The following is a 25,210-nucleotide window of genomic DNA, read 5'->3' as shown; positions in this document are numbered from 1 at the left end:
GGAGCCCCACCCTCCTGACCTCATCGCAACACATTGTCCCTCACAGACCTCACCTCCAAATTCTGTCATCTCACTCGGGGTTAGGGTTTCAATGCATGAGTTTTGGGGGGGGCACGCATACGCACATGTCCATACACTAAGGAATGTGATTTTTTGTTCTTTGCTGGTAGAACTGGCTCCATTATGTGTGAGACTCAGTGCAAAATAAAAAGGTGCGGTCCTTCATTCGAAAATGAGAAGAAATGCTGTTAAAGGTACTAAACTATATAACTTTGCTTTCATGGTCTCTCTCTTTCTCTTGGTTTGTCTTAGTGTTTTTTACCTGCTTTTTGATAGCAGTCTAGATAAATAACAATAATTTTAAATTATTAGCAAGAATTTCACTATCTCTATATTGTATAGTTCCAATTTCAAATACAAATGCAAGAGCATTGAACTCTTGTGCAGAATCATGGAAATGGCCCAGTTCATACATCAAAGTGCATGTATGCACATGTATCTTGTTCTTAGCAGAACAACAGAAACGTGGAAGAAACCAGACTCAGCTCTTTTCTGTTCGCTCCTTCATACGTGCACTTTCTACCAATGCTGCCTGCCCTGGACTGACTGATGAGTGAGGTGAGACAGAGGGGAAGACAAGCTATGGTTGACTTGTCTTTCCCTTTCCTCCCATGTCATCATTTCAGCATCAGTGATTTGTTGACACAGGGAAGTAGCACGCCAAGGAAAGAATATGACCAAGCTTCCTTGGTCATTACAGTTTCTTAGGATACATTTGCTTCTTTCTGCATTTGGAGCAAGTTGGTTCTGGTTGGAACAGAATCCTTAGTCTCCAAGGGCGATCAGTGCCCCTGCTTACTCTGGTGTAGACAAAATACACTTCCCTGGGTCTTGCTGAGTCTCCACACTTTGTGGGTCCCCCAGAATTCTGTGCTTGTGGAGCATTACAAATACCATGTGGGAGTGAGGGACACACACACTGAGTGTGTAGCCTCTGCTCATGTGTACACCCATTGTTCAGTTTAGTTCAGTTGCTCAGTCATGCCCGGCTCTTTGTGAACCCATGGACTGCAACACTCTAGGCTTCCCTGTCCATCACCAACTCCCAGAGCTTGTTCAAACTCATGTCCATTGAGTCAGTGATACCATCCAACCATCTCATCCTCTGTCGGCCCCTTCTCCTCCTGCCTTCAGTCTTTCCCAACATCAGGGTCTTTTCCAAGGAGTCAGTTCTTCACGTCAGGTGGGCAAAGTATTGGAGCTTCAGCTTCAGTATCAGTCCTTCCAGTGAGTATTCAGGCCTGATCTCCTTTTGGATTGACTGGTTTGATCTCCTCACAGTCCAAGGGACTCTCAAGTCTTCTCCAACACTGCAGTTAAAAAGCATCAATTCTTCATTGCTCAGCTTTCTTTATAGTCCAACTCTCATATCCATACATGACTATGCCCATTGTAATCCCTTCTTATCAAGTAACACTTCCAGGGTGAAAGAGCGTTAAGCTGAGTGCAAGGTGCTTCTGAGCATAGTGCTCCGTATGGTTGCATGCCCCCAAAGCCAGCCCTGTTAGTAGAAGATGACGTGACACTAATGGTTTTAATCTTAAACATCTCCTTGTCTTCTGTGTATGTTGAAAGTCCTAGTCTCTGTACTTGACACCATTGAAGTGTCAGTCACTGTTGCATGTGGTCTTGTCTAATACTCTTGGAAATCCTTGCTGCAAATGTGGGCACAGGTCAAGCACTAGGCCACTGGGGCCCTCACCACGGAAGTCTCCTCTTGTCCCCTGGAAGGACAGGTCAGTCACAGGCCAGGGTAGATGGGCACTAGGCACCCTGCTGATGTGTTCTGGCAGACTCCACCCTTTCCTTTCTCACTTAGGTGTTGAGAAAACTCACAGGACTGCAGGGCCGAAAGAGGAGGGCAGGTCCAGGCTCTGCTGAGTAGGGATGGCCACCTGGAAAGAGATGATGTGATCAGTTTCCATTTTAGAATGGTCATCCTGCAGACTGAAGGGTGGGTTGGCAGGGGGAGAAATTGGTGGCTAGGAAGACAGTATAAAACATCCGCAAAGAAAGGAGGAAGGCTATAAACGCCCATAATTGGATATCTTGGCATATGTGTAGACAGTCACATTTATCACTATATATTGATGTACAGATAAACACAAATACACCTACTGGTGTTTTTACAAATCTAGTCCCTTTTACCCTGTGAATAATTCCAGTGAGCTCCCACTTACAGGCAATATAACTTATCAAATTTAAACAAAATCATGGCACAGTAGAATTTTCTGCAGTTCACTTAAGTGGTGTAAGGTGTTTATAAATCCCATTTAAAATGTAATTAATCTTAAGTGCACTTTTTAAACAAAATCACAAAGTCACTGCATGTCATATTTAATACGTTCCAACACAGTTTCTTAGCCTTCCTTTCCGGAGTATAATTACTCCATCAATCTTCCTGGAGAATCAAAGAGAGCTTAGCAGAACACACCTTTCACGCATGAACCAGAATTGTGCTTTCGCGTTACATTTGAAAGTGATTTGCACTGGCATTTTATTTCTTTCAGAATATAACAAATGTTTCTGATCTTCCTGAGGTATCTTGGTCTTAAACTGAGGTTATGAATCTCTCAGAGCTTCTGTTTACCAGTTCCTTGAATTTCTGTGGTGTAAAGGATAGGGAGAGAAACAAAGCTATAATGTATGACTCTTCTTTCTTAGCCAGCAAATAAGATACAAGATCAGGTCCTGGTATGCAGGTTGGCAGTTTGGTTTGCGTTTTAGCTTATGCTTCTGAGTTTTCCCTGATGGAGATGCACGTACTCCCCATCTGTCTGTAAGTGTGTGCTAAGTTGCTTCAGTTGTGTCCGACTCTTTGTAATCCTATGGACTGTAGCCCGCCAGGTTCCTCTGTCCATGGGGTTCTCCAGGCAAGAATACTGTGTTGCCATGCCCTCCTCTAGGGGATCTTCCTGACCCACTGATCAAACCCACGTCTCTTATGTCTCCTGCACTGGCAGCAGGTTCTTTACCCCTAGTGCCACCTGGGAATCCCAAGAAGTGTTTATCTGTTTGTAAATAATAGGAACATTGTGTTAGATTTTGATATAAATTCCTGACTGAGGTCTGCCAGGCAGAGGGTCTGAAATATGATGTTGGTTTGAGGTGTAATAGCTATTTAAATGGAGAAGGCAATGGCACCCCACTCCAGTACTCTTGCCTGGAAAATCCCATGGGCAGAGGAGCCTGGTAGGCTGCAGTCCTTGGGGTTGTGAAGAGTCAGACACGACTGAGCGACTTCACTTTCACTTTTCACTTTAATGCACTGGAGAAGGAAATGGCAACCCACTCCAGTGTTCTTGCCTGGAGAATCCCAGGGATGGGGGAGCCTGGTGGGCTTCCATCTATGGGGTCACACAGAGTCTGACACGACTGAAGCAACTTAGCAGCAGCAGCTATTTAAAAAACCACTAGTATAGTACTGGGGCTTCCCAGGTGGCAATAGTGGTAAAGAACCTGCCTGTGTTCTTGCCTGGAGAATCCCATGAACAGAGGAGCCTGGCGGGCTAGAGTCCATAGGGTCGCAAAGAGTCTGACAGGGCTGAAGTGACCTAGCACATACACAGTATAATATTTGCTGACAAACCCATCATTTTTTTTTTTTCTGAATACAACCTGTGCCCTACAGACTTAAATTTTTAATTGCCAATCCAAAGGTTTTACGTAGCTATCTGGTAGGAATTTCAATCTTAGTGCCCCTCTGTGCGATCCCTAAATCTGATCCTTCCCATCTTCCCTACGTTAGCAAATAGCAGTTCTAGCCTTCCAGCAGTGAAGGCCGAAACTTTGGAGTCACCCTAACTTTTCTTTCCACGTGGCATCTACCCTCTTAACTAGTCCTGCCAGCCCTGCCCTGTCTTTCACACCTGCTGTTTCAATAGCAAACACTGACAATTTTGGAGCAAATTTGAAAGACTCAGCTCTCCCATTTGTGTCAGACTCCCATTCCCAGTTCTATTTATTTTCAGTCTTTCAGAGTTGATTGAAACTCTGGCACTTGGTCAACTTGCCATAGCCTCTTGGAAGGAATACACATCCCATAGTGATTGGTGTAGTGTTCTATACATGTCACTTGTGGTTTAGTCACTAAGTCCTGTCTGATTCTTTTGCGACCTCATGGACTGTAGCCTGCCAGACACCTCTGTCCATGGGATTTCCCCAGCAAGAACACTGGAATGAGTTGCTATTTCCTTCTCCAGGGGATCTTCCTGACCCAGGGATTGAACCCATGTCTCTTGCACTGGCAGATGGTTCTTTACCACTGAGTCACCTGGGAAGCCCAATAAGTGTCACTAAGGGATGTTCAAATTTCGTATATCCTTAATGAATTTTGCTGCTTTAAAAAAAAATGGTTACTGAGAGAGGAGTTTTAATATATGTATTGTTGGTGAATTTTTCTGTTCTTTTTAGTTTCGTCAATGTGTACGTATTTTGAAATATGTTAGTAATATGCACATTTAGGATTATTTTGTCCTCTTGATGAGTTGACACTTTTATCATTATGAAATCATCTTCTTTGTCTCTGGAAATACTGCTGCTTTGAATTCTGCATGGCTACATATAGTCATACCAGCTTTTTAATGCTTAGTGTGTGCATAGTAGGGCTTCTCAGGGGGTGCTAGTGGCAAAGAACCCACCTGCCAAAGCAAGAGACATAGATGTGGGTGAACCCTTGGTCGGGAAGATCCCTTGGAGAAGGGCATGCTAACCCACTCCAGTGTTCTTGCCTGGAGAATCCCATGGACAGAGGAGCCTGACAGGCTATATAGTCCATAGAGTCGCAAAGAGTCAGGCACGACTGAAGTGACTTAGCACACAGGCACGTATGTTTGCATGGTAAAGCTTTTTTCCAGTCTTTCACTTTAATTTACTGTGTCTTTGAATTTAAGCATCACTTTAAGCAGCATGTAGTTGTATCTTCTTTTTTTTGCTTTGTTTAAAAACCTTTGCCTTTTAGTTGGAGTATTTAGTTCATTTATGTTTAGTATAATTTTTGATGTGTTGAGTGTAGTCCTGCCTTTGCCATTTGTTTATTTTTTCCCTCTGTTCTTTGCTCCCTTTTTTCCCTTTTGAATTTTTATAAATCTAATATGTTTTAATATTCCATTTTATTTTGACTATTGGCTTTTTAGCTAAGCCTCTATATTTTTTAAAAGTTACTGTACAGATATGTGTTCTTAGTTTATCACAGTCTGCCTTGAATCAGTATTATATCACTTCATGAATCATGGCAGACTCCTAGTGTAATTTTGTTCTCCTATTTTTGTCCTTTTTTTGTCATATATTTTTATTTCTATATAGGATATACTTTGTTATTATTTTTCTTTAAATTTCAGTTGTCTTTAAGGAAAAGCATTATATTTACTTACATGCATTGAGCTTCCCAGGTGGCTGTAGTGGTAAAGAACCCACCTGCCAATGCAGGAGACATAAGCGACGTGAGTTCAATTCCTGGATTGGGAAGATCCCCTGGAGGAGGGCATGGCAACCCACTCCAGTATTCTTATTTGGAAAATCCCATGGACAGAAGAGTCTGGCGGGCTACAGTCCATAGGGTTGCAAAGAACTGGACATGACTGAAGTGACTTAGCATGCATGGACCCATATCTAAATAGGCTCTTAATTCATTTCAGTGATTAACCCTTTTGTCCAACTTTTTTTTCATCTTTTGAAAACAATTATCATTGGATAAATTGAATGATAAACAAAATTTAGTTCTAGTACACTATTTTTGTTATTTTTATAGTTAATAATCTCATTTATTACTTAGACCTGGAAATCACTTAGCCCACATGGAGCCACACAGCATGGTCACAGGTGAAGGATGTGGACCTGGGGTTCTGCTTTTATTGAGGGTGGAGGCCTTGGGGTTTGTGGGTTCACTCTTTATTAGTGAATTTAAAACATAAAAGCAGGAATTTAAAGTATCGGAAGAGAAATAAATGAAGCATGTGGCCCAAATAGTCGTTATCTAAATCAACCAAGATCTTTAAAACAAAGGAACCTCAGTCAAGGGAGGAAGCCTGGCTCTTTATCTCGCCACGTGGCTGGCAATATGTTTGTTTGAGATAGCCGTCTTTGAAGTAGGTGTCTTTTTGAAATGGATGTCTCAGCAATCAAAGCGTAAGTCAGGTGCTTGCGTTACAAAAAGAAAAAAAACCAACAACTATCAGGCTTTACACTACACTAGTAAATACTGCATATTCAAAAGGCTGATCTATACTGACAAAATCTGCATTTTGTTTCTTACCAGCTAATGCTGTGGGAAAATGTGCTAAAAAGATGTTGAATTTTAAGTTGATGAACTGTGTACATGGTAATTACAGGTTGCAAGATAGTGATGATGATAAACTCGGCATGTATAAATCTTTGCCATGGTTACAGTGGCCACAATTATAGGAAAAGATATTGATATGATAGGCTACTTGGACCTTTTTGTAAGTAAGTGTAGGTCAGAAGGAAGATTTTTATTTCTTCACTGTAAAATTTTCCTGGGAAGTGTTTTTCTTTCTTTAAATTGTTATGGAAGGGCCGGGTCACTGGGGGGAAGGAGGGCAAGGAGATGAGGGAAATGGGAGCTTCCTTGCTCAGGCCTCACCATCTGCAGTGATGCTCTTAGGATGGGCTGCTCTGGCTAGAGGAATGCTGAGTTTCTGAACTGTACCCTGGGGGCAGTTGACCTCATTTGTGTGGACTTCATCCCTCATGTTTCTCTTTATATACTCAGGAACTGGAACGTGGCATGGCACAATATGCGGAAGTCCCCGTGGTATATTTGTTAAAAGAAGAAATGAGCCTCCTACCATTTGTTATATTGAGTGTGGCTTTTCTCGTGCCAGTTTATGAACTGCATGAAAATTTCATGACCATGAAAATAAGTTGAATGCAACAAAAATATTATTTTTCACTACCCTGTCTCACCACCCTGTGCACCTCCCTCTTGCACCCAGTCATGTCCTTTTATAGTCCAGCCCTCTTGTTAGTCACTCTTTATCCTCTCATCTCACCCCAGCCACTAAGATGTCATTGCAGTAGGCCAGTTTGCCCAGTCAACTGTGAAGGCAGGTATCATTCACTCATCATGAACCACACCCACTGAGCCCAGCCAGCTTCAGAATACTCCTGGAGGCACCCCCAGTAGCTTCTCTCCAGTGACCAGAGCGGGCACTGGAGGTGAAGCCTCTCCCTGGTTGACCTGTTGTTCAGCCTGTGTACCTCCCTTCTGTCTTTCCAAGACTGCTTCTCTTCTCTCTTCCACTCAAGGTCAAATGATCGAAATAGCTCTTGCCTGTTTCCTTGCCTAAGACACACCTGGCAGCTTCGTACAACAGCCCAAGTTCCATGTAATTCTTTGCAAGGATGCTCTGCTAGAAAGGCAGGAGATTGGGATCCCTTGCTAACATCAGGGCGTCTTAGGGCCCCAGAGGACCCACACCACTGTAATACTTTCAAGGCTACTTTAAGACAGATTCTATGTCAGGAGGTTATATTGTTAAAGAAAAGAATTATTCAAGGACACTTGCTAAAGTGTGGTAAGGAAGACGTTATTCAAAGAGAGGGACATCTTGAAAAATGTAAAGGCCACTGTGGTGGGGTCTGGCAGTGCAGGAGAAAGCTCAGATTCAACTCTAATATAGCATGGGCAAGGGGAAATTATAGTCAAGGAGAAAGGTAGGGATCATGGGATGGAAAATTATTTGTAGGTAAGATTAAGGGAGAATTCAGAAGAAACTGAACTAACAGAATTCTTGCTGAGGACAGGCCAGGGTGATCAGACATCACCTGGAGGATGGTAGAGGATGAGGAACCCAATTAGATATTGAGGGTAATCAGATATGGAGAATCAGTTCAGTTCAGTCTCTCAGTTGTGTCCGACTGTTTGTGACTCCACGGATTGCAGCACACCAGGCCTCCCTGTCCATCACCAACTCCTGGAGCCTACTCAAACTCATGTCCATAGAGTTGGTGGTGCCATCCAAATGTCTCATCCTCTGTTGTCCCCTTCTCCTCCCACCTTCAATCTTTCCCAGCATCAGGGTGTTTTCCAGTGAGTCAGTTCTTCGCATCAGGTGGCCAAAGTGTTGGAGTTTCAGCTTCAACGTCAGTCCTTCCAATGAATATTCAGGCTGATCCCTGGTTGGATCTCTTTGCAGTCCAAGGGACCCTCAAGAGTCTTCTTCAATACTGCAGTTCAAAAGCATCAATTCTTTGGCACTCAGCTTTCTTTATAGTTCCAACTCTCACATCCATACATGACCACTAGAAAAACCGTAACTTTGCCTAGACAGACCTTTGTTGGTAATGTCTCTGCTTTTTAGTATGCTGTCTAGGTTGGTCATAGCTTTTCTTCCAAGGAGCATGCATCTTTTAGTTTCATGGTTGCAGTCACCATCTGCAGTGATTTTGGAGCCCAAGAAAATAAAGGCTGTCACTATTTCCATTGTTTCCCCATCTATTTGCCGTGAAGTGATGGGACCAGATTCCATGATCTTAGTTTTCTGAATGTTGAGTTTTAAGCCAACTTTTTTACTCTCCTCTTTCACTTTTATCAAGAAGCTTTTTAGTTCTTCTTCGCTTTCTGCCATAAGGGTGCTGTCATCTGCATATCTGAAGTTATTGATATTTCTCCCAACAACCTTGATTCCAGCCTGTGCTTCATCCAGCCTGGCATTTCACATGATGTACTCTACATGTAAGTTAAATAAGCAGGGTGACAATATACAGCCTTGACATACTCCTTTTCCTATTTGGAACCAGTCTGTTGTTCCATGTCTGGTTCTAACTGTTGCTTCTTGACCTGCATACAGATTTTTTAGGAGGCAGGTAAGGTGGTCTGGTATTCCCATCTCTTAAAGAATTTCCACAGTTTGTTATGATTCACACAGTCAAAGACTTTGGTGTAGTCAATAAAGCAAAATTAGATGTTATTCTGGAACTCTCTTGCTTTTTTGATGATCCAACGGATGTTGGCAATTTGATCTCTGGTTCGTCTGCCTTTTCTAAATCCAGCTTGAACATCTGGAAGTTCACAGTTCACATACTGTTGAAGCCTGGCTTGGAGAATTTTGAGCCTTGCTTTGCTAGCATGTAAGATAAGTGCAGTTGTGCAGTAGTTTGATATATGTAGGGGGGACCTTTCCCACTAGCCATCTATTGGGAAATTCTGGGAGTCTGGAATTCTGAAAGTCCTAGGTCCAGATTCCATTTGTCACTTCCTGGCTTTTGTCCACTCTGGCTTAAATATCACCTGGGATGCCTCCTGACATCAGATCCAGGAGGAATATTGGGTTCTGGGGGGTAATCCTTCACCTCTCAGCTTCTCAAGTCAAGGTGGCTAGAATTCCAGTGACTGGCCTCAGTCCCCTCCAACTATCTCCACTACTCATTTCTTCTAGATGGTTCAACTCTTTCATCCTCTGAGAGCAAAGGCCAGCACAAGGCAGGGAGCATTATATTGGGATTGGTGTTAACACAGGTTGAAGTGTGTTTCATTTTTCATCACTACCTGTGAGAGTAGAATAGCCATCTCCAATAAAAATAAAATTGTTTTTCTTCATAATGTTAAAATTAAAATGCTTTGAAAAAACTGCAATTAGCAGAAACAAATGTTGTCAGCACCCAGGGACAACTGTGATGCTTTAATAATTCCTTGCCAAATCTTTTTCTTAGTATTCATTTTTTTACAGCATGTTATACTGTATTACATTATGTATTGCCATTCCCTTTAAAAACTTTGTTTTAACAATTTATGAAAATTTTTAATGGCTGTGCAATATTCTGTTGTGTGGTTGAGTACATAATAGTATTTTAGCTGTATCTCTATTGTTGGATGTTTGGGCTCCTTCCAGTTTTTCATTTTTAGAAATAAGAATGTAACTGCATACATAAATCTTTGCTTGTACTTTTTGCTATTTTTCCTAGAACAGATTAACTGAAGGGAAACTTTGGTAGGGTGAAATTTATGAACATGGCAAGGAGTCTTGATTTTTATCCCCAAATTATTTCTCAGAAAATGTATGCCACTGCTTGGCTTACTGCATCCTAGTCAACAAGGTTAAGTTCTCATATTTTACATCTTTGCTAATTAAAAAGGCAAACATTAAATCTCATTATTTATACTGGGGTTGCTATTGCTTAGTGAGGTAGAAGATTTTACACATGGTTGTTAGCTCTGTGTCTAAAATGGAAATCTTGATTTTTTTCGTCCTGAATGGCTCCTGCCAGGGGCTCATGGATAATCTGTTCTTTATATAATCTATTCTTCAGGTCAAAAGTTTGGTCAAGTCATCCTTGACTGTTGTGCGTTTCTCCCGCCTCTCACCCCTCACTGTCTGCAGCAAGCCCTCCTGCTCTCTGCTCCCCGCCGGTCTGGGCATCTTCTCTGTGTCCTTGTAGCAGCTACACCCAGATCTTAAGGCAGAAGCCAGGGTCATCCCATTACATTGCAACTCAGATCACAGTAGTCCAGCGCGCAGAGCCCTCTGTGGCTTCCCACTGCAGTCACCGAAAAAGCCAGAGATTTGAATTCTACAAGGCCCTTCATGATCAGACCCCCAGCTACCTCTCGGACACCACCTTTTCTTCTACTTCCCCATCGCTTTCCTGCTGGCCCTTGCATTTCCCTGCCTCAGGCCCATGGCTCTTACTGGCGGCTCCTGCCACGTTTGCTGTCTTGCTGTTCCTTTAACACTCCAGCAAAGCCTCAGGACCTTTTCACTTGCTGTGCCAGCTCCCTGAAATGCTGTTTCCCCAGATACATGAGTAACTGGCTTCTTGCTTCCCTTAGGTCTTTTCTGAATTTTTTTTTTTGTCAGTGAGGCCTTCTCTGATCTTTCTTTTTAAACTTTCCATGCGTCTTGACATTTCACTTTGCCCTTACTGCTGTCTAGCTATTATATGTTTTATTTTTTCAGTCTTAATTGTTTGCATTTGCACTAAGATTAAACTATACCTAGGTGGGAGTTTTTAACTTTCTATTAATAATTCACTGCTATATCCCAGCATGCATCAGTGCATGCTGGGAAGGTCATAGCGGCTCTAATATGTGCATGAATGAGTACATTGGCCTTTATTTGCTTGGAATCCCTATTCGTTTTATTTTCTCATAAAACTGATAAAGGATAAAAATTAAGAAAAGTTCAGAAATCACTACTGTGGTCCTAACTTTTGGTGGAAACCAGTGTTAAATTTTGCTTTACTCACTAGAGCACTTTCTTTCCCTCTCTGCTTAAGTACTTTTCAAATGTATTCCTTGTGCAGTAAAATTTTATATTCAACTTTTCCACTATTCATTATGATTTGTTTGTATTTTTCATGTAATGATAATTTTTTTTACATTAAATTTTTAGTGATTTCAAAATAGTACACTAAATGAACTTACTTAATTTTCTTTAGTATTGGCTCTTTGAATTATTTTCATTTTATTTGCTATTATAAAATTGTGCTATGACGAACATCCTACTGCATACCACGTGTTCTGCCTTTTAGATCATTTTCTTGGACTAGATGTCCCAAAGTTAAAAAATGTTTATGAGTAGTTCTAAAGCTCTAACATTTTGTCACCTTGAAGACTTCTCTTGGAGAGTCCCTGAGATGGATAAATTTCAGCTTCAATTAATATTTCCTTTCAAAATATATTTAGAAATCTGTGTTCTGTTGACTTCAAATGCTTTCTGAGATGTTTCCATTTCTGTTCATGGAATTTGTCAAAGAGGAAATTTGTCAAATTTCCACATGGTACTGTGGAAGGTCACAGACCCTGGACAGAGATTATTTTTAGTTCTGGTTCAGTTACTTGTTGCTGGAGGACCTGGGGCAGGTTACCCAACTTTTGAGCCTCAGTTTCCACTTCAGTCAGTTGCACGTAATGGTACTTGCTTTGGGGTAAGGGCTAAATGAGGTAGAGGAGGTACAGCCGTTTGCATAGACACTGGCACACAGCGCATGCTCAGGGGGTGGCTGTGGGCACCACCAGTGTTTCCAGTGGTTAAGGACTAGAATCGTCTCCAGTGCCCACTACATACAGGAATAATCATTAGAACAGCGGCTATTCGTCACATATCTAAATAGCGGAAGGAAGGGAATAGTCTCCGTTTTGGTTCCTTAGCTACAGATTGCTCCATTTCTGTCACCTGGTTTCTTGAACTTTCCATGTCTGTTTCTTTCTGTAAGACCATGCTTCTCAGTAACAGCTGCCCCTCTAACTTCTATTTTGAAACCTTGTGATTTTATTAGATGTTTCACATTTCAGATATAGTTTTCTTTGCTAAATTTGTGGATTCATTTCCACTGATCTCTCACTGTGTCACGTTTATCCTTTCTTCACATCACTGTGGCTGGAGATGGTAGCCTGTTGGTTGACATGGTTGTGTGCGTGTTATTTCACTGTGTAACTTCTACCTGGACCAACCTCAGTGTGTAAGATTATTTTTCTTGTTCAGTTGCCAAGTTGTATCCAACTCTGCAACCCCATGGACTATAGTCCACCAGGCTTCCTTGTCCTTGACTATCTCCTAGGGTTTGCTCAAACTCATGTCCATCGAGTCAGTGATGCCGTCCAACCATCTCATCCTCTGTCGTCCCCTTCTCCTCCTGCCCTCAATCTTTCCCAGCATCAGGGTCTTTTCCACTGAGTTTGCTCTTTGCATCAGGTGGCCAAAGTATTGGAGCTTCACCTTTAGCATCAGTCCTTCCAATGTATATTCAGGGTTGATTTCCTTTAGGATGGACTAGTTTAGCATTTTGTGATCATCCAGAGCTGTTTATCACAGAATTATTTAAAACAGTGAAAGATGAGCAACAACCTAACTAGTCAACATGAGTGGAAAAATTCTGTAAATTATGATCCCTCCCTGAAGTGGAATGTTTTGAAGGCTTGCAAATAAAGATGTTTATGAAGAGTTTTAATGGCATGAAAAAAATAATTATAGTAATAAAAATTATATGTATGGCAAGAGTCCAAGGATGAAAAGAAAATAAGGTCCTCAAAATGCTAGAAAGAGCTACGTTGACAGAAATTACTTCTGAGTGGAAGAAATTAAGATTTTTATTTTCTGTTCCTTTACGTATTTTGGGTTTCTTTTCAAATTTTCCTATGCTGAGAACAAATTGCCTTCTTTGCTGGAAAAAAATAACTCGTGCAAAGAATTGAAGAAAAACAAATCTTTAAGGTGGAGCCCGTTGATTTAGTTCTGCTACGACTTCATAAGTTCAAATTATATTGCTAATTTCTGTCTCAGGATAGAATCTCCTGGTTTTGGTTTTGTTATGGTAACCTTTCACGCCTGCCCCTGAGGAGACACGTAAATTTCAGAAACTCCTATGTACTGATGGCCTGTAGGTTGACGATCTCCATGTTCCATTCTTCAGTCAATATTTAATGTGGTAGCCAGGGTCTGTGGCATGGTTTATGACAGAGAAAATGTTGAGAAAAACACAAACTGGTTTCTCGGTCATTAAGTGTGTTTTAGCCTAGCATTTAACAGAATGTATTCTGAGACACGCTAGTTTTCCAAGATTCTCTGTGAACAAATGTTTCTCCGACCAAATGAAGTTAGGAAATCCTGCAGTGTGATGTATTGACTTAGGGCAAAGGCTATAAAATGACTTTGATTAAATTCCCAACTCTGGCAATTCCTAGTTGGGATAATTTACTTAAACTTAATGTGCCTCAGTTTCCTTGCCTGTAAAGTAGGAATAATATTTTTTGGTGGTATGAATCAGAGGAGATGGTAAACAAAAGCACTGAACATAGTTTTCTGGCCCACAAGTTACCTGCTATTGTTTTATTTATACTGTATATTCCCCTTGAAAGTGTACAGCATCAGTAGGGTAGCAATTATGAATTCTGAGAAATCCTGTGGTAAGGAGATACATGTAACTTCAACATGTGGATTACAAACTTATTTCAGCACAGAACCATCACGCCAGTTGTCTCCCCATGGAACTCGTGTTCTGGAGAACGCGCATTGGAAACGTAGCTCAGGATAACTCCAAGGGAACACATTGTGAAAATCAAGAGCACCCTTAGTCACGTCCAAAACAAACATCAAAGGATATTAGTGACACTGGCAGAGCAAGGAACTCTGAAATTCTGGAAAAAAAAAACCCAACAAACTGGCAAAAATGGTCAGAAAGAACATTTTGAAACTCTGGAAATTAACCAAAGGTTTACGGAAACCCAAGGAGCACTTCTTCAAGAAAAACAGCTGAATCTCAGTAAGAATAGCAAGCTTTGTAGTATTTTAACTCACCTTCATCCTATTTCCCACTTCCTATCCCAGTAACAGCCTTGAAAATAACAGCTCATATTCCACGTACAAGAGAGAACAGCCTGGACCTCACTCACAAAGAATAATCCTTATTAGATCGGTCTATTGTCTCTCTGGAAGAAGACTGGCTGGAAAGGCTTATCTTTATTTCACCTGACTTGGAGCTGTCCCACTGCTGTCTGTGGGGTTGTTGATAAAAATTACTTACAGGCAAATGTTTTAGTGATCACTGCGTGAGACAGCAGATAACAGTGGGAGTGAATAATGGGTGAAAAGGCTGGAGAATGAGGTGCTTTGGGTAATAAAGACTTTGAGTAGTTTCATTATATTCCTGGGTATCACATGAAGCTCTGTGAACATGCTTAAGAAAAACGTGTGAAAGCCCTAGGATCTCACCTTTGGCTCACCTTGAGGGTCTGTACCAGCAGGAAGTAAAGGCTAATGCTGTGTTGTTACTTCATAGCTGAGCATTCAAAGTGTGCTCCAGCACACTCACATAGCCCCTCTGGAAACATAGGTAAGGTTCTTTTCTGCACAGAAGTGTAGGGAAATCTATGGCCGTTAGCTGAAGAAGTGGAAACAGTGACAGATTTTCTTTTCTTGGGCTCCAGAATCACTGCAGATGGTGACTGCAGCCATGAAATTAAAAGACGCTTGTTGCTTGTAAGAAAAACTATGGCCAACTTAGAAAGCGTATTAAAAAGCAGAGACATCACTTTTCTGACAAAGATCTGTATAGTTAAAGCTATGTTTTTTCCAGCAGTCATGTACGGATATGAGAGTTGGACTGTAAAGAAGGCTGAGTGCTGAAGAATTGATGCTTTTGAATTATGATGCTGGAGAAGACCCTTGAGAGTCCCTTGGACTGCAAGGAGATAAAGCCAGTCAATCCTAAAGGAAATCAACCCTTAATATTCATTGGAGGGACTGATGCTGAAACTGCAATACTTTGGCCACCTGATGCAAAGAATTGACTTATTGGAAAAGATACTGATACTGGGAAAGATTGAAGGCAGGAGGAGAAGGGGACAACAGAGGATGAGATGGTTGGATGGCATTACCCACTCAGTAGACATGAATTTGAGCAAACTCCAGGAGATAGTGAAGGACAGGGGAGTCTGGTGTGCTGCAGTCCGTGGGGTTGTGAAGTGTTGGACATAGCACCTGAACAAGGATAATAAAAAAGCTAATGAGACTTCAGTGGATACATATGACAAATGATACACAGTTTACAGAATTAGTTCAGAAAAGTCATGAGACAAGCAACAACTACAGGAAACCCTGAGATGGGGGAAGAAAATAATCTGATTTTTAAGATTGCCACAATGTAATATCCAGTGTCCAGTTTTCAACAAAAAGTTGCAAGGATTAAAAAAAAAAGAAGAATGTATAGTTGTTGCATGGGAAAATAAATAATGCAGACTGTCCCTGGGGAAGCCAAGAGATTGGAATTTCTAGGTGAAGACTTTCAATCAGGTATTTAAAATACGTTCAAAGAGCTAAAGAAAACTACACTTAATGAACTAATGGAAAGCATGAGAACTACATCTCAGTAAGTAGAATATCAATGAAGCAGAAAAATGATAAAAAGGAACCAAATACAAACTTTGGAGTTGGAAAGTATAATAACTACAATGAAAAATTAAACTATAGGGGCTCAGCATCAGATTTAACTAGGCAGATACAAATGCAGTGAATTTGAAGACAGGTCAATTAAGATTATCTATTCTGAGGAATAGAAAAAGAAAAGGATGAAGAAAAATAAATAAAGCCTCAGAGACCTGTTAGGATGTCATGAGATATATCAACACAGACATATGATGGGAGCCTCTCAATCAGAGGAAGGGGCGAAAATGGCAGAAAGAGTATTTGAAGATATAATGGCCAAAAATGTTCTGAATTTGATCAAAATGTTAATCTACACCTACACAGAGGATGTAGCTCAGTGGTAGAGCACTTGCTTTGCATGTATGAGGCCCTGGGTTCAATCCCCGGCATCTCCAGGTTTGATCTTCCCTGGAGCTCAAATGGTAAAGAATCTGCCTGCAATGCAGGAGACCCGGGTTTGATCTGTGGGTTGGAAAGATCCTCTGGAGAAGGACATGGCAACCCACTCCAGTGTTCTTGCCCGGAGAATTCCACGGACAGAGGAGCCTGGGGGGCTACAGTTCATGGGGCCACACAGAGTCGGGCACCACTGAGCAACTAACACTACGCCTACAAGAAACTCAACAAACACCAAATGGGATAAACTCAGAGAGACCCAAGCTAAACTGTCAAAGGTTAGAGATAAAGAGAATCTTTAAAAAAGAAAAGCTACTGATCGCATGGAAGAGGTCCTCCATAATATTAGCATTTGTTAAGATTAGTAATATTAACATCTCATCCGAAATCATGGAAGCCAGAAGACATACACAAAGTGAAAGACATACACGAAGTGCTAAATATATATATAGATAGTTGACTAACTATTGTGTATCCCACCAAAAATACCCTTAAAAATGAAGGAGAAAGTAAGACATTCCCAGAGAAGCAAAAGTTGAGATGGTTTGTTACTAGCAGACCCACTCTGCAGGAGATGCTAAAGGGAGTCATTCAGGGTGGAATGAAAGGACACAGGATAGTAACTGAGACCCACATGAAGAAATAAAGAACACTAGCAAAGGTAGCAACACGTAAATACAGAGGACAGTGTAAGTGTATTTTTGTTTTTAACTCTTTTTGTTCTGTCTGTGACAGTCGTTCAGTTGTGTCCGACTCTTTGCACTCCCATGGACTGCAGCCTGCCAGGCTGCTTTGTCCATGGGCTTCTCCAGGCAAGAATGCTGGAGTGGGTTTTCATGCCCTCCTCCAGGGCATCTTCCCGATCCAGTAATCAAACCTGGGTCTCCTGCATTGCAGGCAGATTATTTACTGTCTGAGCTACCATTCTATCTGTGCTATAAGATGAGTTTGTAAAGCAGTTATAAATCTTTGTTGTTGGACACACAATGTTTAAAAACTAATTCATGGCAATAACAACATAAAGGTGGTGAATGGAGATACATGTGAGATAAGATTTTCTATATTTGAAATTAATTGGTATTAATCTAAACTAGATTCTTATAAATTGTCAGTTACAGTACCCTGGGCAACCACTAAGAAAATAACTGAAAATTATATAGGAAAAGAAATGATCAGGAAATTGAATAAGGTGCACTAGAAAACCTCCTTAACAAAAACAAGGCAGTAATGAAGGATCTGAGGAATAAAACAGATATAAGAAACATAGAAAACAAATATCAAAATGGTAGAAGTAAGTTCTACATTGTCAGTAATTATATTTAGTTGAAATGCATGGGGCTTTCCAGGTGAGGCTAGTAGTAAAGAATGCCTGCAATGCAGGAGATGCAGGTTCAGTCCCTGAGTGGGGAAGATCCCCTCCACTTCAGTATTCTTGCCTGAAGAATCCCATGGACAGAACCTGTCCAGGGGCTTGCAGAGAGTCAGATGTGACTGAACACACACACACTCACACACAGAGACAGAAAGAGAGAAACAGATTAAACTCTCCAACTAAAAGGCAGATATTGGCAGAGTGGACAAACAATATGATCCAACCATCTGCTGCCTATTAACGATCTACTTTAAATCCCAAACACAAATAGGTTGAAAGTAAAAGGGTCCATCCATCAATAAGATGTAACGCACATTCATCTAAAAGAGAAGCCCAGGATACATGAAGCAAAAACTGGCATAACTGAGGGGAGAAATAGACACTGAGCAAGAATAGCTAGTGATTCAGATACTTGACTATCAATAATGGGTAGAATGACTCTTGTTGTTCAGTCACTCAGTTGTGTCCGACTCTTTGTGACCCCATGGACTGCAGCACGCCAGGTTTCCCTGTCCATCACCAACTCCCAGAGCTTACTCAAATTCATGTCGATTGAGTTGGTGATGCCATCCAACCATCTCATCCTCTGTCATCCCCTTCTCCTCCTGCCCTCAGTCTTTCCTAGCATCAGTGTCTTTTCCATTGAGTCGGCGTTTCACCTCAGGTGGCCAAAGTACTGGAGCTTCACCTTCAGCATCAGTCCTTCCAGTGAATATTCAGGATTAATTTCCATTAGGACTGACTGGTTTTATCTCCTTGCAGTCCGAGGGACTCTCAAGAGTGTTCTCCAGCACCACAGTTCAAAAACATCAATTCTTCGGCGCTCAGCCTTCTTTATGGTCCAACTTTCACATCCGTCCATGTCTACTGGAAAAACCATGGCTTTGACTAGACAGACCTTTGCTGACAAAGTACTGTCTCTGCTTTTTAATATGCTGTCTATGTTAGTCATAGCTTTTCTCCCAAGGAGCAAGCATCTTTTAATTTCATGGCTGCAGTCACCATCTGCAGTGATTTTGAAGCCCAAGAAAATAAAGTCTCTAACTGTTTCCATTGTTGTCCCATCTACTTGCCGTGAATGATGGAACTGGATGCCATGATCTTAGTTTGTTGAATGTTGAGTTTTAAGCCAGCTTTTTCACTTTCCTCAAGAGGCTCTTCAGTTCTTCTTCACTTTCTGCCATAAAGGTGGTGTTATCTGCACGTCTGAGGTTATTGGTATTTCTCCTGGCAATCTTGATTCCGGCTTGTGCTTCATCCAACCACATTTTGCATGATATCCTCTGCATATAAGTTAACTAAGCATGGTGACAATATATAGGCTTGATGTACTCCTTACCCAATTTGGAACCAGTTTGTTATTCTATGTCTGGTTCTAACTGTTGCTTCTTAACCTGCATACAGATTTCTCAAGAGGCAGGTAAGGTGATGTGGTATTCCCATCTCTTAAAGAATTTTCCAGTTTGTTGTGATCCACACAGTCAAAGACTTTAACATAGTCAGTGAAGCAGAAGTAGATGTTTTTCTGGAACTCTCTTGCTTTTTCGATGATCCAGCAGATGTTGGCAATGTGATCTCTGGTCCTCTGCCTTTATAAATCCATCTTGCACATCTGGAAGTTCTTCGTTCACATAGTGTTGAAGCCCAATTTGGAGAATTTTGAGCATTACTTTGCTAGCATGTGAAATGAGTGCCATTGTGTGGTTCAGTTCAGTTCAGTCGCTCAGTCATGTCTGACTCTTTGCAACCCCATGAACCGCAGCATGCCAGGCCTCCCTGTCCATCACGCCAGGACTCCCTGGACTCCCAGAGTTGACCCAAACCCATGTCCATCGAGTCGATGATGCCATCCAACCATCTCATCCTCTGTCGTCCTCTTCTCCTCCTGCCCTCAATCTTTTCCAGCATCAGGGTCTTTTCCAATGAATCCGCTCTTCACATTAGGTGGCCAAAGTATTAGAGTTTCAGCTTCAACATCAGTCCTTCCAATGAACACCCAGGACTGATCTCCTTTAGGATGGACTGGTTGGATCTCCTTGCAGTCCAAGGGACTCTCAAAAGTCTTCTCCAACACCGCAGTTCAAAAGCATCAATTCTTTGGTGCTCAGCTTTCTTCACAGTCCAACTCTCACATCCATACATGACTACTGGAAAAACCATAGCCTTGACAAGATGGACCTTTGTTGGCAAAGTAATGTCTCTGCCTTTTAATATGCTGCCTAGGTTGGTCATAACTTTCCTTCCAAGGAGTAAGTTCTGCTAATTTCATGGCAGCAGTCACCATCTGCAGTGATTTTGGAGCCCCGAAAAATAAAGTCAGCCACTGTTTCCACTGTCTCCCCATCTATCTGTCATGAAGTGATGGGACCGGATGCCATGATCTTAGTTTTCTGAATTGTGTGGTAATTTGAACATTCTTTGGCATTGCCCTTTGTTGCAATTGGAATGAAAACTGACCTTTTCCAGTCCTGTGGTGAAGGCTGACTTTTCCAAATGTGCTGGCGTATTGAGTGCAGCCCTTTCACAGCATCACCTTTTAGGATTTGAAGTAACTCAGCTGGAATTCCATCACCTCCACTAGCTTTGGAGCTGCAGACTGGAGAACAACTGTACAGAAGATCAAAAGTAACCTGAAGGTTTGAACAGCACTATGAAACAGCTACACCTAACAGACAAACAGAAAACTTTTCACTCAACAATTTGTTGTTTGGTTGCCAAGTCTGGTTTGACTCCTCTGCACCCCCATTGCCTCTGCAGTCTACTGCCCACAGGCTCCTCTGTCCATGGGATTTCCCAGGCAAGAATACTGGAGTAGGTTGCCATTTCCTTCTCCAGGGGGATCTTCTTGATCCAGGGATCGAACCCATGTCTTCTGTATTGGCAGGCAGATTCTGTTTTTTTAATTATTTTTTGAAATATAAATGTATTTATTTTAATTGGAGGCTAATTACTTTACAGCATTGTATTAGTTTTGCCATACATCAACATGAATCCACCATGGGTGTACATGTGTTCCCCATGCTGAACCCACCCCCACCTCCCTGCCCATCCCATCCCTCTGGGTCATCCCAGTGCACCAGCCCCAAGCATCCTGTATCCTACATTGAACCTGGACTGGCGATTTGTTTCACATGTGATGATATACATGTTTCAATGCCATTCTCCCAAATCATCCCGCCCTCGCCCTCTCCCACAGAGTTCCAAAGACTGTTCTATACATCTGTGTCTCTTTTGCTGTCTCACATACAGGGTTATCGTTACCATCTTTCTAAATTCCATATATATGGACAGATTCTTTATAACAGAGCTCTCAACCAACAGTAGCAGAATGCATATTTTTCTCATGCACTATGGAACACTTTTCCAGGGTAGACTATATATTTGGATGTAAGACAAATCTCAATAAACTTAAAAACATTCAAGTCATGGCTTCCCTGGTGGCTCAGTAGTAAAGAGTCTGCCTTCCAGTGCAGGAGGCATGGTTTTGATCTCTGGTCTGGGATGATCCCGCGTGCCGTGGAGCAGCTAAGCCTGGGAGCCACACTATTGAGCTTAAGCTCTAGAAACCAGGAGCACAACTACTGAGTCCATGAGCTGCGACCACTGAAGCCCACGTGCTCTAGAGCCTGTGCTCAGAGTAAGAGGCGCCGTCACAATGGGAGACCTGCACGCTGCAGCTCGAGAGTAGCCTCCACTCACTACACCTGGAGAAAAGCGCGTGCAGCAGCAAAGGCCCAGCACAGCCAAAAATAATAAATAAGATTAGTAAAAATATTTAAGTCATATAAAATATGCTCTGTGACCACAGCAGAATAAAATTAGAACTCAATAAGGAAAATTTGGAAAGTTCACAGATATATGAAACTTACGCAACACATTGCTAACTAAATAAAATAAAAGCCTGTAAAAAAAAAAGAAAGTAGTTTGTGATGAATGAAAATGATAGCACACTGTACCAAAACTTATGGGATGAACTTAAAACTGTGCTCAGAGGGAGATTTATAATATACGTCTACAGTTAGAACTGGACATGGAACAACAGACTGGTTCCAAATAGGGAAAGGAGTACTTCAAGGCTGTATATTGTCACCCTGCTTATTTAACTTACATGCAGAGTACATCATGCGAAATGCTGGGCTGGAAGAAGCACAAGCTGGAATCAAGATTGCCAGGAGAAATATCAATAACCTCAGATATGCAGCTGACAGCACCTTTACGGCAGAAAGCGAAGAACTAAGGAGCCTCTTGATGAAAGTGAAAGAGAGAGAAAAAGTTGGCTTAAAACTCAACATTCAGAAAACTAAGATCATGGCATCTGGCCCCATCACTTAATGGCAAATAGATGGGGAAAAAGTGGAAACAGTGGCTGACTTTATTTTTTTGGACTCCAAAATCACTGAAGATGATGACTGCAGCCATGAAATTAAAAGACACTTACTCCTTGGAAGGAAAGTTATGACCAACCTAGATACCATATTAAAAAACAGAGACATTACTTTGTCAACAAAGGTCCGTCTAGTCAAAGCTATGGTTTTTCCAGTGGTCATGTATGGATGTGAGAGTTGAACTATAAAGAATGCTGAGCACTGATGAATTGATGCTTTTGAACTGTGGTGTTTGAGAAGACTTGAGAGTCCCTTGGACTGTGAGGAGATCCAACCAGTCAATCCTATAGGAAATCAGTCCTGAATATTCATTGGAAGGACTGATGTTGAAGCTGAAACTCCAATGCTTTGGCCACCTGATGCGAAGAACTGACTCATTTGAGAAGAACCTGATCCTGGGAAAGATTGAAGGCAGGAGAAGAAGGGGATGACAGAGGATGAGATGGTTAGATGGCATCACCAACTCAATGGACATGAGTTTGAGTAAACTCTGGGAGTTGGTGATGGACAGGGAAGCCTGGTGTGCTGCAGTCCATGGGGTTAAAAAGAATCGGACACGACTGAGCGGCTGAACTGAACCGAACGTTAGAAAAAGAAGAAACGTCCCAAATTAATAGCCTAACCTTTGACTTTAAGAAGCATTGCAGGCAGATTCTTTACCAACTGAGCTATCTGGGAAGCCCTTAAGAAGTTAGATAAAGTAACAAACTGAACACAAGCAAACACAATGGAAATAAAGAAAATAGAGAATAGAAAAATAGTAGATAAAATCAAGAAAACAAAAGATTTGTTCTTTGCAAAGAACAAATAATCAATAAAGTGCAGTGATCAAGACTTCGGCTAGACTGACAAGAAAGAGAGAGAGAAAGAAAGAGAGAGAGGGAAGATTCAAATGACTAAAACTGGGAATGAAAGTGAAGACATTAGTGTTGACCTTACAGAAAGAAAAATGATAAAGGGCAATGCTGTGAACAACTGCATGCCAACCAATTAGAGTATTTCAATGAACTAGACAAATCATATGTTTGATGAGAATCTAGTATACAGAATATGTAAAGAACTCTTTAACAATTCAAAACTAAAAAGACAGCTCAACTGAAAAATGGACAAAGAATTTGAATAGAATTTATCCAAAGAAGACATACAGATGGTAAATAAGCAAAATGAAAAGATGCTCAAAATCATCTTAATTATTAGAGAAATGTAAATCAAGACCTCAGTGAGATAGTATTTCATACTCATTAGGATGGATATAGCAATAATTTTTTTAAATGCAAAAGAGTAAATGTTGGCAGGAATTGGAGAATTGGAAATTTCATACCTTCTGGTGGGAGTGTAAAATGCTGCATGCGTGCATGCTCTGTCGCTTCAGCCATGTCTGACTCTCTGGGACTGTATGGACTGTAGCTTGCCAGGCTCCTCTCTCCATGGGATTCTCCAAGTGGGAATACAAGACCTTGAACTGACTGTGGTTCTGGTCATGAACTCCTTATTGCAAAATTCACACTTAAATTGAAAAAAGTAGGGAAAACCACTAAGCAATTCAAGTACAACCTAAATCAAATCCCTTACGATTATGCAGTGGAAATGACAAATAGATTCAAGGGATTAAATTTGATAGACAGAGTGCCTGAAGAACTATAGATGGAGGTTCATAACATTGTACAGGAGGCGGTGATCAGAACCATCCCCAAGAAAAATAAATGCAAAAAGGAAAAATAGTTGCCTGAGGAGGCCTTACAAGTAGCTGAGAAAAGAAGAGAAGCAAATGGCAAAGAAGAAAAGGAAAGATATACCCATATGAAAGCAGAGTTCCGAAGAATAGCAAGGAGAGATAAAGCTTTTCTAAGTGAACAATGTAAAAAATAGAGGAAAGCAGTAGAATGGGAAAGACTAGAGATTTCTTCAAGAAAATTAGAGATACCAAGGGAACGTTTCATTCTAAGATGAGTACAATAAAGGACAGAAATGGTGTGGACTTAACAGAAGCAGAAGATATTAAGAAGAGGTGGCAAGAACACACAGGAGACCTATACAAAGAAGATTAATGGCCGGGATAACCACAGTGGTGTGATCATTCACCTAGAGCTAGACATCTTGAAGTGTGAAGTCAAGTATACCTTAGGAAGCATCACTGCGAACAAAGTTAGTAGAGGTGATGGAATTGCAGCTGAGCTGTTTCAAATCCTAAAAGATGATGCTGTGAAAGTGTTGCACTCATTATGCCAGCAAATCTGGAAAACTCAGCAGTGGCCACAGGCCTGGAAAAGGTCAGTTTTTCACCAAAGAATGTGCAAACTACCGCACAATTGCACTCATCACGTGTGGATAGGACCGAGTGGCTGAACCACAGCAAATGGTTTTACAGTATTGTAAGTACACTTAAATGGTGCATTTGTGGTATGTAGCTATATACCTCAATAAAAATATCGTAATAAATAATAAAGCAAATGTGGCAGTTAATTTCATGGCAACTTGACAGGATCACAGGATGAGCAGATATCAGGGTAAATATTTGTTTGTAGGGGTCAGTGTCAGAGTTTCCAGATGAGATCAGCATTTGGGTCAGTAGACTTGAGTAAAACACACTGCTCTCCCCAGGTGGTGGGCAGCATCCAATCCACTGAGGGCCTGAATGGAATAAAATGATGGTGGTAGGGAGGATTTGCCCTCTGTGCTACAGTGAGACATCAGTCTTCTCCAGCCCACAAGGTTCTAGGTTATCGTGCCTTCAGACATAGACTGGAATCCATGCCATTAGCTCTTAGGCCTTCCACTGGTAAGGTCTTTCTGGGTCCCCAGCTTATACTCGGCAGATTGTAGGACAGTCTCCATAACTTCATGAACTAGTATCTTATAATAAATTGTATAGTTATGGATAGAAGATTCTTGAGAGTCCCTTGGACAGCAAGGAGATCAAACCAGTCAGTCCTAAAGGAAGTCAACTCTGAATGTTCATTGGAAGGACTGAATCTTTCTGGAGTTTATTTACGTATTTACTTTTGTTTGCCCTGGGTCTCCGGTGCTGTGCGAGCTTTTCTCTCATTGCGCTGAGTGGGGACTGCTCTAGTTGTAGTGGTTGGGATTCTCACTGTGATGGCCTCTCCTGTTGTCTG

General features: G+C 41.4%; 1 protein-coding gene and 1 non-coding gene across 2 annotated transcripts in view; both read left to right on the top strand.

Moving 5' to 3' along the window:
* The window catches only part of STK32B (serine/threonine kinase 32B), a 383,198-nt gene that overhangs the window by 22,800 nt on the left and 335,188 nt on the right, over positions 1-25,210 (top strand). The window lies entirely within an intron of this gene.
* TRNAA-UGC (transfer RNA alanine (anticodon UGC)) lies at positions 16,265-16,336 on the top strand. Its single transcript has one exon. It is a non-coding gene; the product is annotated as a tRNA-Ala (tRNA).

This window comes from Budorcas taxicolor, chromosome 6 (assembly GCF_023091745.1).
Source record: "Budorcas taxicolor isolate Tak-1 chromosome 6, Takin1.1, whole genome shotgun sequence".
Taxonomy (NCBI): domain Eukaryota; kingdom Metazoa; phylum Chordata; class Mammalia; order Artiodactyla; family Bovidae; genus Budorcas; species Budorcas taxicolor.
Note: the sequence above shows the minus strand (reverse complement) of the source record. Positions and strands in the feature narration are given on the sequence as shown.